Genomic DNA, 7,245 nt, shown 5'->3' on the forward strand with positions numbered 1-7,245 from the left:
TATTTTTAGTTTATATAAATGTTAGATTAATGTCGAATGTTAGATGAATTAGATAGAAAAGTTAAATATATAGTAATGTCAATTGAATATATAGTTAGATATATTAATGTCAAATGTTAGATGAATATATATTTGGCTAGATATAGGTGTTTAATGTTTCACCTATATGAACATAGGAAATGTCATCTGACGACGAAAAAGATTTCATTATGTGCGAACACTGTGAAGATCAGCGCGGCCTGTGCGACAGAAATTTCGTTATTGATGGTATGTTGATGGTAGGCGCTTCAGCATCAAACTGAATGAGACATTCGAAGTGGATACAGTAAGTCACAACGACAATTATTATTTGAATGCAAAACTTATGCTTCTTTTGCTTCAACTTATAATTTTAAAGCATGACTTATGCTTCATTTGCTTCAACTTATAATTTTAAATTTTCACTATTCTACTAGCGCATCTCCTGACATGCAAGAATTTTGTCTTGGATAAGATAGGTTTTAGTGCTATAGATGATATAGAGGTAAAGAGAGTTTACTTGAAGACCGAGCATGGGTATACTTTCAACGTCAAATTATATAATGGAGACACATACACCCATTTTGAATGCAAAACTTGGCAAGCACTATGCAAGGCTTATGCATTTGAGCCTGATATGGTTATCATCTTTGATATTCGTCCGGAAGATGATATTGAAGGTAATATAGACATTTGGGTCGATGTGCAAACGCCTCCAGTTGTACCATTATGTGAGTTTTTCTCAACCATGCATGCATATATTTATGTCTTTGATACAGTTTATTCAAAAATAGTTGACAACTAATTTGTATTGTCAGCTTATTTCGGTTCAAGCAAACATGTCCGGCGCTTGATAGACAGGACCTACTACTTCCCCGGGGCTCAACTAAACTGCGAGGAGATAAGTCACTATGTTTCATGGCTTGAGGATCTTAATACTGTCAAGACAATTTTTTTTCTGAACTTAGAAATGTTAGTACTCAAAATGTGCGACTAATGGTGATCGTATTGAACTACGGTCACATCTATAATCGAAAGATGGTAAGATTTTTACTATTTGTCCTTAATTAGTGCATCTTTTGCATACATTATTTTTGAAACTAAACTTTCATTGCTTAGTATATTAATTACTATACGATGTTCTTCAACAGGGACTTCCGATGACAGTTGTGCCTCAGTGGATCGAGACTAAAGGTGACATGTCAATGGTTAGCTTACGGCCAAGATATCCTACATTGCACATGAGTGCATTCAGGATTTCTGAAAGCGAAGAATGCTTAATAGTGAAAGATTGGAGCAAAATTGTTAACGATCGCAGAGAAGTACTAGGGGACAGTAAGGTGAAGCGCAACCCAAGATTAGGAGACAGATTCATCTGCATGCTCCAGTATGATGAATCAGGAGAGCTATACATGTTCTTTGCTATTGTACCTGAGAGGGAGCAGCAGGAGTGATTTAGCTAGTTCATGCTCTTAATTAGTACTTGTCCTCTCTCATGTCCGTATTGTCCTGAACTTCGATGTTGGTGATGATTATGTTGAACTCGATGATATATTTGCTTCTGTTACAAAGTGAATGTTTCTTCTTTAAGCTAGCCAGTGTAGGCGATGATTAGATAGCGGTAATGACTATGATGATTAAATAGTGGTAATTAATGACGACTACGATGATTTTTAGCTAGCTAGAGTTTATTTATTTATTAATATGTGATGATGATGATGATGACGACTATAACTCATTATAACGTAAAACAATCCTAAATTAAATTGATAACACAAATTTAAATGAAAAAGAAAAAATAAAACAAAAACCCACAAACATTTAGTACCGGTTGGTGTTACCAACCGGTACTAAAGGGCTCCCGGCCCCCGGAGCTGGCTCGTGCCACGTGGTTGCCCTTTAGCACCGGTTTGTGCTGAACCAGTACTAAGGGGGGGCCTTTAGTGCCCACACTTTAGTGCCGGTTACGGAACCGGCACTAAAGGGCCTTACGAACCGGTGCTATTGCCCGGTTCTGCACTAGTGGGAACATCACATGATAACCAAAGATTCACTCGAATATCATTCATGTGCTCATAGGGATCGATATGGACGTCCACGGTCCTACTATCGGTCACTGAACGAACAGTTTTGTTCATGTCTATGAGTTACCGAACCTACGGGGTCACAAGCTTAAGGAAATCATGATATGTTGAGTGTTAGTAGGATGGGAGTGTTGATAATATATTTGTGGAATTGTTTTATTAATACACGGAATAGTTTCGAGAGGATCCGGAAGCGTTTCGGGGTCACTCGAAGGGTTTCGATGAATATCGGGTAATAACAGGTATTACCGATAAATATGTATAGGTGAAAAATGTTTCCGGAGATGTTAAATTATATATATAATGGTCTGAAAATATTTAGAACTATTTTCTATTAATTTAATATCAATGGGTCTTAAAAGGCCAAATGGTGGAAGGCAACTTGGGCCAAAATGGCCCAAGTGGGAAAGTGCCTCCTTCCTTGGAGTCAGACTCCTCCACCCCTAGGCCGGCGCACCAAGGGGGACTCCTTCCACCTTGGTGGCAGCCCTCCCCCTTTCTCCAACCTATATATACAAAGGGATTTTGCTCTTTTGGACACATAAGGTGTGGAGCCTCCTCTAGTTCTTCTAGTTCATGTTCTAGTTGGTCCTTTGACTAATTAGAGCATGGTTAATCCTCTTGTCCTCATAATTAGAAGCTCAGTGTTGTTCTAATATCCTCCCTCCAATTCTCCGGTGATGGTTAGCTCTGTACGGAAAAGCACTGCTGGACCGTGAAGGCTGCACGCTTGTAACCAAGTAGAGGGGCCGTGCTTTCAGTTTTCGGTTCGAGGGACTGTTCGTTGGTGGTACGAGGGATCGTTCATCTATGGGTTGAGACACTTCAAGTAAGATCTACACCGACACGTTCTTCTTCCACTTCAACTCGGTGACGGTAATGGTCGTGATCCCAACCCGTTATGCATCTTCATATTGATCTTGCAGTACTAGGGAAAAGTCTAGCAGTAGCGCAGGTTAAACGCCTAGCGCGGGGGCACCCGCGCTACTGCTACGGCGCTACAGCTAATGTTTAGTAGTAGCGTGGGATGGACACGCGCTACTACTATCCTAAATAGCAGTAGCGCTGGTCCATCCAGCGCTACTGCTACACTTACCTAGCAGTAGCATCTGGTCAACCAGCGCTACTGCTAAAATTTCCTGTATTTTTATTTTGTTCTGCGTATGGAAGGCACGCAAACTTTGAATGAATTTTAACACCGAACGCATGTTGCGTTACGTCCTCGCAGTGTTTTATCGTTTTCCCCGGGAAAATCATAGAAAATGCACAGGAAGTTAGAAATCAACGAGAATTTGCATGATTGCCATGGTCATGGGAGGGTGTGGAAAAAGTTTGGGCTCTTTTGGTGTAGGTGAAGAAAAACTTCTTTCAGACTTGTCCTCCGGCAGACCCGAACGGTCTTGGTCGTACATGGTGTTTGTGCTGGCATGCATGAAATGACATCAAATTTTGCCATCATGTGGACATGCCCATGGAAGGCCCCCACGCATAAGTTGAACGAATTCGGACACCGAACGCACGTTGCGTCATGTCCGGGCAGTGTTTTAGGTTTTTAGGGCTTTTTTTGTTAAGGTAATTTTTTTTGAAACAATTACATGAAATCATGTATTGATTGTACATGGTGCTTATGCTGGCATGCATGAAATGACTTCAAATTTTGCCAGCATGTGAGCATGCCCATGGAAGGCTCCCTCCAATGGTCCAGCCTAATAGACGTCAACTTTGCTTAGGCTTATAAAAAGTGGCAACATATTTTGAGTGGGTCTCAACAATATCAAAAATATCATGTTCTTGTTCATGCGAGTCTCGCCACGAACTTCTCAACGTTCCGGTGCTAGGACTCCATCGAGCCCGATATTTTGAAAAATTCAAAAATCAACTTTTGAAGTTTAAAAAATGCCTGACAAGAAACACATGTACACAAGGATGTATGTTACATGTTTGTAATTTCTCATGATAAAATATTTTAAGGGCTTATTTGGATTGAGGAATTCAAAAACGTAGGAATCAAAAAAATTCCGATGATTCACATGCAAATAATCCGTAAGATGTGAGCTACACAGAGAGCAAAGTCATGTATGTTTAGAGTGAATTGAGCACAAGCACACGCATGCAGGAGTGTTGCGTCGTCCGTCGCCACAGGAGACCCTTTGCTCGAATGCACTGCTCGGGATGCCCCGCCCCCGCCCGAATCAGCACGAGCTTTGGCCGGTGAAGGCAATTGGGGAGGGACGAGTCCTCTTGCGGGGGTGAGCCGATGACCCAGTGACCCTTGGGGAGGGTGACACATCGCTTTCTCTGTCTTTTGACCTCCCGACGAAGATCGAACGACTCATGGTGTTGAACGGTAAATACTACTTTGCACTCACAAGTCAAATACCTGATTTTCGTAGGTTGACCGTTAGTCATGTGTTTCATGTTTTCACCTAATCCATTGATCCTCACAGTGCTATCCCATGTAGCTTCCTCTATACCATTCTCTAGCTGAGATGAACTCAAGGCATTTTTTGGCACACCTTCTGAAGGAATCGGTCTTCGCCTAGAGTGATGTCAGTCCTCAACATCATTTCTTCTGTACTGTGGCCTCTATTGTTGTGCAAATACACAAGTTGTTTGCAGTGCTCAGTTGAGTGGGTGAAGCAAATCAAGCGAACTCAAGAGCCGGGAAACTAGTTCTCTACTTGATGAAGAATAGTAGGGTAAATGTGTCGAGGAAGGATCGAATGTAATTGCGAGGGTTAGCGCTATCATCAACAACCATGGAAAGGAATGATCAAGGCTGCGTGCATTTAGGAAAAGAGGGAAGGAGAGTACAAACTTCTTAGTCATTTTGGTAGTCTCATGATAAACTAATAGTGAAATGCGTATTGGCGATGGCACTTTTGTGTAAAATGGTTTTCATTTCTTTTGCGGGAAAAAAGAATATGGTTCTCATTTGAAAAGAAGGCTCTGAGTATGTCACTATCGTCTAGATTAATGTTGGATTTTGATCAGAGGGCGATAAAAACCATCTATGGGTCCGTGACTGCACAAAAACACTGCTAGGTGCGAGTTGAAAGTCTGAAGTACCAAAAAAGTATAGAAGAATTGAAATGTGTAGTTCAACAGAAGTTGAGGGGTGAAATCTATACTATTTCCACGGGAAAAAAAGGGCCAACTATACCTAAGTCACGTGAAAATTAATTTTGGGAAAGTCGGTTTTCCAGGCCATTAGATAAAGATCCAACATCCAACAACTATCCGTCTATTTCTTCTTCATCTTTCTTCTTCTCGAACAGTCCCTCCTCGCATAAAATTGACTTATCCGAATTGTAAATTCGGCCAACTTACATATAGCTATTGTGAAAAAAATAAAGAAAATTAACCTGACCTTGGTCAAAACATCAAGGATCTTTGCATACACCAGATGAATCATGATGTCGGACAGTTAAAACAGAGGAGGTGCTAAATCTAGCTGACAACTTCACCGCCACACATAACCATCTTGACTTTATTTCAGCATAACTCTTAATCCAGCGAGACATTAGTCGAATTGATCGACATAGAAAATAGCATTATTCTGCCAAATCCACCAGATAATTCCATCTATTTCTTGCATGGAGGGAGGGGAGCACCGCAGAGGCATTTGTTGTGCTGAAAATTGTAGAGATCGAACCTCGCCATGTTCCCGCCGGCGGGCACAGGGCCGCAGAGCCTGTTGTAGCTGACGTTGAAGAAGTTCAGGTTGGACATGCTCGCGACCTGCGCCGGGATGCTGCCATGGATGTCATTGTGGCTCACATCGGCGAAGTAGAGCCGCTCCGGGAGCACCACGCCTGAGCGAGTCCGGACAGGGGGATGGTCCTGGCGCCGGTGAGGCGGTTGCGGCTGAGGTTGATGCCGGACAGGGGGATGGTCCCGAGCGATGCCGGGATGGCGCCGCTGAGCGAGTTGAAGGAGAGATCGAGGAAGTTGAGCTTCTTGAGCGCGCCCAGGAAGGACGGCACGGGCCCCGAGACAGCCGTCCAGGAGATGCGGAGGCTGGAGAGGTTGGAGAGCTTGCCGATGGCCGGCGGTATGGGGCCCGAGAGCCCCGGGAGATGGCGCAGGGTGAGGTCCTCCAGGTGGGGGAGGCCGGCGAGGGCGGTGGGGATGGTGCCCGTGAGGTTGGCGTCCTGGAAGATGGCGAGGCCGACGACATGGCCGGGGGAGGGGCGGCGGGCGACGTCGTACCAGTCACAGCAGGGGTTGTCGGGCTTCCAGGACGCGAAGTCATAGGCCTCCCCGAAGGCGGCCTTGACGGCGAGCAGCGCCGCCTTGTCGCCTGGGTGGCAGTCCTTGTACGTCGGTTCCGGATCGGGCTCGGCGTTGGCCGCGCCGGCGAGGAGAGAGCACAGGAGGACGACAACCTGAGCGCGTGAGTGCATCCTCATCCTGTCGGCTGTGTCTGTGTGTGTGGCCTTGATGTGATGCGTGTCCACGTGCGTCCTCCATCTCGGTCCCATGCTGCATATTTATACGCGTAATTAATGCACTTGGACCTACTCCTAAGCATTGCAGCATACTAGTGTAGTGGAGTGGTATCTAACTAGTCAGAGAAGAAGACCAAACATGGATCCATGAAGAAGAGCTGATGAGGATATGGTGCATATAATACAGAGTTAATACAGCTAGCTTTTACCCCTCACATGCGATGTGTTTGGCGAATCGGCACCAAATGGACGACTGGTCCAATTGTCCAACACACTGCCTCTCTGACAAGTACAATTGCATGGACAAAATTGTCCAACACGCTGCCTCTTTGACAAGTACAAACAATTGCATGGATTCAATCTCTACTCTCAAAGGGAGAGTTGGTACGATTATTTCGTTTCGTTACCCCCATCGATTGATCCACTCCCCGTAGATCGAGAGACATCCCCACTGATATTTTTTTTCCAAATAAAGCGTTCTTCCACCTCTGTCTCGCATGGGAAAAAATAAGAATACCTTGGCCATCTGGCTATGTCACAATCCCGCGTTGCTAGGTGATATTTGATGGGATAACTATGCTGAGTTCATTGCCTTTATGCGCATTCGCATGCGGGGCATTTGTCTTTTGGGTGTTCTTCCTGCGAGGTCCCCTATCCTCTCCGCCCAATTCCTCCTATGGCTCCTACCCACT

The 7,245-nt window shown here is 44.4% G+C and overlaps 1 pseudogene; it reads right to left on the bottom strand.

Moving 5' to 3' along the window:
- Positions 1-5,377: 5,377 nt before the first annotated feature.
- On the bottom strand, positions 5,378-6,549 carry LOC125531276 (annotated as a pseudogene).
- Between the last annotated feature and the right edge of the window lie 696 nt (positions 6,550-7,245).

The sequence above is a fragment of the Triticum urartu genome, unplaced genomic scaffold, assembly GCF_003073215.2.
Source record: "Triticum urartu cultivar G1812 unplaced genomic scaffold, Tu2.1 TuUngrouped_contig_6928, whole genome shotgun sequence".
NCBI classification, from domain to species: Eukaryota; Viridiplantae; Streptophyta; class Magnoliopsida; order Poales; family Poaceae; genus Triticum; species Triticum urartu.